This window comes from Sinocyclocheilus grahami, unplaced genomic scaffold (genome assembly GCF_001515645.1).
Source record: "Sinocyclocheilus grahami isolate Dianchi unplaced genomic scaffold, SAMN03320097.WGS_v1.1 scaffold54.1, whole genome shotgun sequence".
NCBI lineage: Eukaryota > Metazoa > Chordata > Actinopteri > Cypriniformes > Cyprinidae > Sinocyclocheilus > Sinocyclocheilus grahami.
This window is the reverse complement of record NW_015505233.1, coordinates 254,202-261,636: the sequence shown is the minus strand read 5'-3', so window position 1 is coordinate 261,636 and position 7,435 is coordinate 254,202.

The window sequence follows — 7,435 nt, the reverse complement described above, 5'->3', positions numbered from 1 at the left end:
TGGAAACGTTCATTTATTTCAGTAATTCAACTCAAATTGTGAAAGTCGTGTATTAAATAAATTCAATGTACACAGACTGAAGTAGTTTAAGTCTTTGGTTCTTTTAATTGTGATGATTTTGGCTCACATTTAACAAAAACCCACCAATTCACTATCTCAACAAATTAGAATACTTCATAAGACCAATAAAAAAACATTTTTAGTGAATTGTTGGCCTTCTGGAAAGTATGTTCATTTACTGTACATGTACTCAATACTTGGTAGGGGCTCCTTTTGCTTTAATTACTGCCTCAATTTGGTGTGGCATGGAGGTGATCAGTTTGTGGCACTGCTGAGGTGGTATGGAAGCCCAGGTTTCTTTGACAGTGGCCTTCAGCTCATCTGCATTTTTTGGTCTCTTGTTTCTCATTTTCCTCTTGACAATACCCCATAGATTCTCTATGGGGTTCAGGTCTGGTGAGTTTGCTGGCCAGTCAAGCACACCAACACCATGGTCATTTAACCAACTTTTGGTGCTTTTGGCAGTGTGGGCAGGTGCCAAATCCTGCTGGAAAATGAAATCAGCATCTTCAAAAAGCTGGTCAGCAGAAGGAAGCATGAAGTGCTCCAAAATTTCTTGGTAAACGGGTGCAGTGACGTTGGTTTTCAAAAAACACAATGGACCAACACCAGCAGATGACATTGCACCCCAAATCATCACAGACTGTGGAAACTTAACACTGGACTTCAAGCAACTTGGGCTATGAGCTTCTCCACCCTTCCTCCAGACTCTAGGACCTTGGTTTCCAAATGAAATACAAAACTTGCTCTCATCTGAAAGGAGGACTTTGGACCACTGGGCAACAGTCCAGTTCTTCTTCTCCTTAGCCCAGGTAAGACGCCTCTGACGTTGTCTGTGGTTCAGGAGTGGCTTAACAAGAGGAATATGACAACTGTAGCCAAATTCCTTGACACGTCTGTGTGTGGTGGGGCTCTTGATGCCTTGACTCCAGCCTCAGTCCATTCCTTGTGAATTTCACTCAAATTCTTGAATCGATTTTGCTTGACAATCCTCATAATGCTGCGGTTCTCTCGGTTGGTTGTGCGTCTTTTTCTTCCACACTTTTTCCTTCCACTCAACTTTCTGTTAACATGCTTGGATACAGCACTCTGTGAACAGCCAGCTTCTTTGGCAATGAATGCTTGTGGCTTACCCTCCTTGTGAAGGGTGTCAATGATTGTCTTCTGGACAACTGTCAGATCAGCAGTCTTCCCCATAATTGTGTAGCCTAGTGAACCAAACTCAGAGACCATTTTGAAGGCTCAGGAAACCTTTGCAGGTGTTTTGAGTTGATTAGCTGATTGGCATGTCACCATATTCTAATTTGTTGAGATAGTGAATTGGTGGGTTTTTGTTAAATGTGAGCCAAAATCATCACAATTAAAAGAACCAAATACTTAAACTACTTCAGTCTGTGTGCACTGAATTTATTTAATACACGAGTTTCACAATTTGAGTTGAATTGCTGAAATAAATGAACTTTTCCACGACATTATAATTTATTGAGATGCACCTGTAGATGGTTAGCTTCTGTTATGTGATCTTGTGATAAGTTGCTGCAAAAAAAAATTAGCACAGGTTGTGTGAGTATTATTTATGTTTTTATTCAGAAAAAAATATATAGTTTCTCACACACTTGAATTAATGTTTCATTGACTGAAAATACAAAATAAAAAAATATAGAAGGATTTGAGGAACTGAGGAAGGTCATTTGACTGGAACATTGCACATTAAATATTACACAAACGTGAGTAGCATGTGGGATTTATATTTTTCTACTTCTGAAAATGTTAAATATTTAAAGAGAAAATAAAACTTGTGCTCAGTGTGTATCTGCAGCCACTGAATGACATGTCGGAGAGAAATATTGATATTTTAATGATTCAGCTTGGAATAAACATCCCCACAACTCGGACATAAAACTGCATGTATGTCCTTGAGCAAAACTTTCCATCTAGCGGATGAAATCCGAAAAATCAGCTGTGGATAAATGAACTTGGCCCAATGCTTGACGCTTTAGATTGTATCTTGTGCTGAATGTCAGCCCACATCCATCACAGATGAAATATAGGCCTGATATGCTGCACTGCAGGTGATGGTAGCCATTAATCTCTTGATCTTTTGCAAGTATGGACAGTTGAAGCACATTTGCCATTTACATGTTTCATGCTTGGCTGTGTGTTTTTTTTTTTTTGCAGCACAAGCTGCAACAAGATCCATTTCTTTGTAACTGGTTAATATTCAATATCTTAGGTCACAGAAGGTATGAATGTTCTGGTTATCATTAGTATTATTCTGTTTACTGTTTCTTTCTGAATCAAATCAAACTATTTAGAGGATTTAGTTACGTACGTTTATTTATTTAGTTAAAATGTTGAGTTAAGGTTTATACAGTTTTAATTTATGTGGAATTATCTTTCTGCTTTAAGGAAGATTGATATCTTCAGTTGTAGATAAATACACTTTATTACACAGTTTATTATGTAGTTTATTCACAAGTTGTTTATTGATTTAAAATGTATGTTTTAATTTATTTACATACACACTACAATTCAAAAGTTTGCTGTCAGAATAAGATGAGAAGATTGAAAGAAGTCCCTTATGGTCATCAAGGCTGCATTTATTTAAAGCTGCAGTCCGTAAGTTTTGCCTCTTTGTCGCCATCTCTGTTTGAAAACCTGGAATTGCAACTGTGTGCGGAATTATCTAGCTTGCATGGGTTGTGAGTCGGCACGGCTCCAGTGCGGATGAATCTAATGTTCTGAAGAGTATGTGTGGCAGTCAGTCACTGCACCGGTGTGGATATTTACTGTACTTCGCAATCACAGATTCTAGCCTACGTCTTGGAATATGACCCAAATAAGAATTTTCACCATATATTGTCATCTGAACAAGTAACAAGTCTGCCACGTTTGTTCTGACCAACTGAGGAAAAAAGCATTACCATAAATATCGCTACCAATGGTGATTAAATCTAAAGATCGGTTAGCTCATATCACATCAACCTGTTCAAATTATTATTATTGTTATACTTTATTCTCAAATGATTAATGTAAACAACATCAGCATTAGTGACTATGAGTAGTGTGTATTAGCGTGTAGATTTCAATTTCTGCACAGTCTAATCTAATTGTCAGACTCTTCGAATTTCATATCAAGAAATTATTTTAACCCAAAAAGCAAATTATGCTCCCTTCGAACTGGTTTTCTTAAATACAAATCTTTGTAATCCCAGGCTATCTGTAATCAGAAGCACATTTATAACTGGAATATAATTAAATTTCATTCACATGTGTTTCATAAACACATAATCCTTTCTGGATTACAATCCGCTATCAAAACGATACATTTCATTATTCTGGCTGTTGTGAGAAAAGGCTATAAACGATCAACCACCTGCAGGATCCTCACATGCGATAGCCTAGTAGCCGGGACAACTTCTTTATGTTTACAGACGTGACGTAATGACAGTGCCATGCTCGAATTTTTCCCACGAAAACCTGCCTGTACCACTCAAATGAGAAAACATTATTATAAACTAACCGTTGTGACTCGGGCTTAAGTAAGGCGATAGTTTTGAACACTGGCTGGTTATGTACTTGCTCAAATATTGATTTTGCATCATGTTTAACCAAAAAAAGTTACGGATTCCAGCTTCTAAATAAAAATTCAGTTAAAACAGTAATATTGCGGAATATTATTAAAATTTTAAACAACTGTTTTCTATTTAAATATATTTAAAACTGAATATATTTTCAGTTTTTCAGTCATTTATTTCTGTGATTGAAGTCTTCAATGTTACATATTGTGACTTTTGATCATTTTAATGCATCTTTGCTGAATGAAATAAAAAATCTTACTGACTCAAAACTTTAAATGGTAGTGGTTTTGAATATATTTACATAAATGTCCTTAAAGCTAAAATATCTTTATACACAAATTAAAATTGTGTAAACCCTATTCTGAATCTACCAACAAATCCTGTCAACAAATATATGTGTTAAGGGTGTGATGTCTAACCTTTATGCCTATCTGGCATAAGCTGGCTTCAGGTGGTAGTTCCTTCTTCCGAAAAAAACGAACATCGTCTGGACCATTTTCGGAGTACTGGGTGAGGAGTGACATCCGCTTCAGAGACCCCACGGGACAAGAAAGCGGTTTCAAAGAATAAAACAAAACAAACAAAGCATGCGCCCTGCAACACTTCCTCCGTGTGCAAGAAACTGACTGTTTCTGCTCGGCTGTTGACATCCCTGGAGACTGATGAAGATTGTAAGGGAGGTAGCCTATTTATAAGGCCCAAGAGACTACTCCTGATGTCTAAGTCAAATGTGAACCTTTTTCACATGAGAACTGTGTTGTGCCTTTCAAAGTTAACCAGTAGAAGAAGTGACCTTTACTATTAGCTTTAACTCAAAACACAGGCTAGTAAATGTCAATATCCCAATTTGTGTACTTATCATGTACACTATTCTATCTCGTTTTTTAGTATAAATAGTACAAGTAGTGTGTCCAGGCTAATAATTCCAAAAAGTAAAAGTGCACTTTAAATACCCGAATGATGCACGTGAAAATTTAAATAAATAAAAAATGTGTGGAATGTTGGACACTTCAACTGTCGCAGCTTTAATTACATAGTAAAGGAGGAGGGGCTATCAGCCTATGATTATGAATGATAAAATACATTATATTATTCATACACTACACGTTTGAGTACATAGTGCATTAATAGGTGTATAGGTGTATATGTTGCCTTCTGGTCGGCGCTACGGAGCACTGACCACCAGAATAGCCAAGCACAAGAACAGTTTTTTCCCGCAGGCTATATTCAGCCTGAACAATTAATCTTTCATAATTATACATCGTCCATCACAACTAACATAGTTATCTGACATATTTTTATTAAACTGCACACTTTGTAAATAACATATCTGCACACTAATACCATATCTGTACATTTATCTAAACAATTAAATTTTTTCCTATACTTATATTTCTGTATATAGTACATTATTTAATGTTTTTTATATATATATTACATCCCTACTGTGTTATTCCTGTGTATGTCTGCACTATGTTTGTACTTTCTTCTACACCGGAAGCTCCTGTCGTCAAGTCAAATTCCTTGTGTGTGTAAACATACTTGGTAATAAAGCTCTTCTGATTCTAATTCTGATAGTGTATAATGCATCATTTGGGACGCAGCTACTGTCTCCTACATTTGTTAGGAATGAAAATTTGTTGAAATTTGAACATTTGTCAGGAAACACATAGTAGGTTCGCATTTTGATGTTGCTCTACCAATGCTAAGTGTTTTAATGCATTGCGAAGTGTTTTGTAGGTACTTTGTGGGGCATTTCACACTTGAACCAATTAACCCGGTCATTCTAAACCCCGGGTAAACAAAATCCTATGTAATCTTGCTTCAAATTTCACTCTGCTAATAATTTACCTGGGGTAATAATTCATCCACGCTATTCCATATGCTGAGGTTTCACACAGTATATTCCTAAATCCCGGGTTATATTCCTAAACTCCCAGTGCCATTATTAAGTACGTTTACATGGCCAACAATACTCTGATTTTAATACGATTAAGACAATACTCTGATTAAGAATCTTTTTGATTACCTTAATCCAGCTAAAGTCATAATCGAAGTAAACAGAAATCGAATTAAGACGTGGAGTATTCCTATTTTAATCGCATTACTGAAGTGCAGTATAGACATGTAAACACCTTAATCACATTCTTACCGTCGTTTAGGACTTTTCGCCGCATTTTCCGACAGGATACACACACGGCAGTGCTCAACCATTTGACGGCAAATAAGAGCTTCAACTCCCGCCATCGTCTGTATGCACGTACAAATAATTAACTGCACTTGAAGCTTTCATAAAATAAAAAAATGAAACACCCAAAACTGTACATGGCATCATCATGAAGACGAACTATATGTTTATACATGAAATTCCGGAGGGGACGTCGTATGGTGTCATGTGGGGACGTAATGACGTGTGCCATTAATCGAACTATGTACTATAACATGTAAAAAAAATCCCCTCAAACGAAAACGGTTTATACAACGCGCAGAGTTTCTGTTTTATAAACTGCGTTCACACCATATCGTAATTTCCTTGATTACGAGAAACCAACTTGTAAAAAACATTCACATCCTCGTAGAACTTTTTAACTTGTGAACTGGGAGTTTTCTAAGAGCTACAACTTACCACCTCAGATTCCACCTTAGGTGCTATATTTAGGCTTGATAGTGCGATAATTCAGATTCCAAGGGTGTGAACAGCTTTAAGTAGAACGTCACGTGTTGTCATCTCAAAATCACAGTAATTACGACATGGCATGAATGCATCGAATGAATGAACTCTGTGTATAATGCTGTGTTATAGCCTGTGTATAATGTGTTAAAGCACGTGAACATGTATGCACGCAATTTGTTGTCTGCTGCTAAGCATAGCCATAATATTGTAACACCACAACGTTTCACACTGTACAAATTTGACACCACAATGCGGTGCTAACCCTGTGCCAGAGAAGGGTTTCATAACCCTGTGTAAAAAAGCAGTGCTATCCCCCATCTAAATTCCAAGTGTGAAACGTTAAGTGCTATGTTTCTGTTAACCACTTATAGGCTAATTCACCTTTAAGTGATCAGCTTTTGGTGACAGCTCTGCACACTGGATTCAGTTTCAGACATTCCCCGTTCATCCAGGAGCTTACATTTCATTCAGTGGCTGGTAGACACTTCAGATTTAAAGCCAGTGGTGTACAGAGGCCAGTGTGCCATCATGCCTTTAGAAGTTTTAGCCCTTAGTCCAGTTCTGTCTTACTGTAGAAAGGTCAGAGACTGTTAAAATAACAATGGGTTGTGTATTATTACCAGACACACGACACCCGTAGGGACAGGGTAAGGGTCATCATCCATATGTTGTGCATAGCAACAGGAGTCTTGACTTATTGTTTAGCATCATATACAGTCACGAGGTACGAGTAATGACAGTGACGGCAATGTTTAGATCTCTATGGAGAAACACTACACAGACAGTTGATGACGTGCCCAGCGGAAATTGAGCTGAAGTTGGTTCATTTTCTTGCATCAGTGATATAACAAGCATTAAGTGCATGAGCAAAAAGGACCTGTCTCTCTTCCATATGAGATCGATTATAGTTAAATAAGCCAGAAAGGAAAACTAAAGTAATATATTACAATATAAGAATGCAAAAAATCCCCCACACTTTTAAATGTGGGAAGAGACAAGTCAATTGAATTTCAATACTAGTGATTCCTTCATAAAGTATTTCAGTGCACCCTTTTGCCAACTTTTCTTAATTATTATTATAATTTTTAGCTTCAGATTGAAGTTGAGCTGGTTGATTTTC